The 2,500-nt window shown below is 43.2% G+C and overlaps 1 protein-coding gene across 1 annotated transcript in view; it reads right to left on the bottom strand.

The window, feature by feature from the left end:
* LOC113807503 (uncharacterized) overlaps positions 1 to 491 on the bottom strand; it is a 39,385-nt gene extending 38,894 nt beyond the window's left edge. Inside the window, exon 1 of the mRNA XM_070125796.1 lies at positions 265 to 491. The gene's annotated coding sequence lies outside the window, so the exon portion shown is untranslated. The remainder of the gene's footprint in view (positions 1 to 264) is intronic.
* Between the last annotated feature and the right edge of the window lie 2,009 nt (positions 492 to 2,500).

Raw genomic sequence — 2,500 nt, 5'->3', positions numbered from 1 at the left:
GTTTGTACCCTCCCTTCCTTGACCTGGTAACACTTTTTTTTCCCTTTCTTATTGAGAAATCCATATCTATATTCTGATTGCAATAACAGTACATTCCTTGTGGTAATAATTACTAATACTTTCGAGATCCCCGAGGCGCCTGCCGTATGTGTTCACAGTACGTGGCGGTTTAATACCTCGATATGGTGGTCACACACTGATACTTTTGATATACAGGGGTATTCATAATATACCTGATCTTAGGACGTGAGTTTTGTGTCTTACCTTGAGGAGATGTCTGATTTAAATCGAGACTGAGATCCGAGAATACTGGAATATCACTATATCAATCCATCCGCTTCACTTGTACAGACTAGTTTATCACACTAAGTTAAAAAGAACGCACTATACTGTTCACTATCTTCAAGATACTATCAGATTTGAAGCGAAAGATACAAAATATGCCGAAGAAAAATTAACGGACTGCACCTTGCTGCAGTTAGTGTCATACTGAAGGTTGCAGATTCTCTCATGGTTGGACTCAAGCTGGTCAGAGCGATATCAGAAAAACACTAGTAGGCAACTCTGCAGTGTTGCCACATAGCGATAAGTTTCTAAAACTTCGTTGAGTTTGCTATGGATTTCTCTATTTCTACGGATTGTATGGATTCAAATGAATATGAGAGGAATGTGATTTATTGCGGAAAGAGGTAATTGATGTATTACAAGCTTTATAAACAAAGCTATGGCCTACATTTCGCTTCTCGTACTACGTTGCATTGGACCTGTCAACGCACTGAAGAAAATTTCATTATCATTTCACTAAACTGGCGTTTCAATATATCATTTTCGATCATATTCACTCTCATTCTCTCTCTCTCTCTCTCTCTCTCTCTCTCTCTCTCTCTCTCTCTCTCTCTCTCTCTCTCTCTCTCTCTCTCTCTCTCTCTCTCTCTCCCCGTTGCTCTTGCTCTTGTTCCCTCCCTCTCCTCTCCCCCTCCCAACATCCCCCCTCCACTCCCTTTGCTTGCGTCCTCTCCTCTCTTCTCTCTTCTCTCTCTCTCTCTCTCTCTCTCTCTCTCTCTCTCTCTCTCTCTCTCTCTCTCTCTCTCTCTCTCTCTCTCTCTCTCTCTCTCTCTCTCTCTCACACACACACACACATACACACACAAACAAACACACACACAAACAAAAACACAAACAAACAAACAACACAAACGCGCCGGAACTCAACACAAGGACACAGTTTGCGCTCGAATCCTTCTTTCGTCCATTGTACCACGAGCCATTCGTTCCCACAATGCAATATAGAGTCCCAGTTTTAGGCCCTGGGTACAAATGCATCCGTACCGCTTCGAGGCCACGGTACACGGGACAGGGGAGCGAAAACAATAGATTATTTAAGCCATGGAAGAGCAGAGACAAAGGGAAAGACGAAAGAGAGAAGAGGAAAGGAAATATAATGAAAAGGAGAGATGAATAAAGCAAGGGGAAAGTAAAGACAAAGGAAAAGGCGAAAGGGTAAAAAATAGGAGAGCGAATTAAAAGGAAAATAGAAAAGCAAAGATAAAGGAAAAGACGAAATAAAAAGAAATAAGAAAGCAAAAAAAAAAGCGTAAACAGAAAGGAAACACGTAATAATAACCTTCATTTCGTCCTCAATTAATCCTCTCTCATTCTTTCAGTCACTCATTTTTTTTCTTTTTTTGTGTGTGTTCTCCGAATTCGATTCCATTCATAGTCACAAGAGAGCCTCCGCCACGCAGTCATTCTGCAAGCGAGCGAACGTTTCAGCAACCTGTCTGACTCTCCACGGGGCCCGCCAGGTAGCTCCACTCTGTCAGGTGCGTGGCGTGAGACCCTGCTAGCTCTGCCGTCCTATATTACGTCAGGTGCCCTTCAACGGCCAGGTAATAAGGCCTGGTTCGTCATTTGCTCTGTTATAAAGGGATAGAGGTAGTTAAATCGGACTGAGGACCTGCAGGGTACGGTGTTATTCGCTCAAGGGCAGAGTGTTGCTTGTTCTTGAGGATGCGCAGACGCAGGACGACTAGTCCGTGATTCCGGGCTTCCGTGACGGAGTAGCCGTGCATGTGATGGCATTTTCTCTTCTCTCTCGACTAAGAGGCTTACTCTCTCTTTGTTTTGGTTTCTCTCTTTCTTTCTCTCTCTCTTTTTTCTCTTTCTCTGTCTTTCTTTTTTTTCTCTCTTTCTCTTTTTATTTCTCTCTCTCTCTCTCTCTCTCTCTCTCTCTCTCTCTCTCTCTCTCTCTCTCTCTCTCTCTCTCTCTCTCTCTCTCTCTCTCTCTCTCTCTCTCTCTCTCTCTTTCTCTCTTTATTGGTTCCGGTTTCTTTTTCTTTATTTATTAGATTCTGTTTCTTTTTCTTCTCTCTCTCTCTCTCTCTCTCTCTCTCTCTCTCTCTCTCTCTCTCTCTCTCTCTCTCTCTCTCTCTCTCTCTCTCTCTCTCTCTCTCTCTCTTTCTCTCTGTCTGTCTGTCTCTCTTCTCTCTCTCTCTGTCTG

Source organism: Penaeus vannamei, chromosome 9 (assembly GCF_042767895.1).
Source record: "Penaeus vannamei isolate JL-2024 chromosome 9, ASM4276789v1, whole genome shotgun sequence".
NCBI classification, from domain to species: Eukaryota; Metazoa; Arthropoda; class Malacostraca; order Decapoda; family Penaeidae; genus Penaeus; species Penaeus vannamei.
This window is presented reverse-complemented; position numbering and strand designations above follow the sequence as displayed.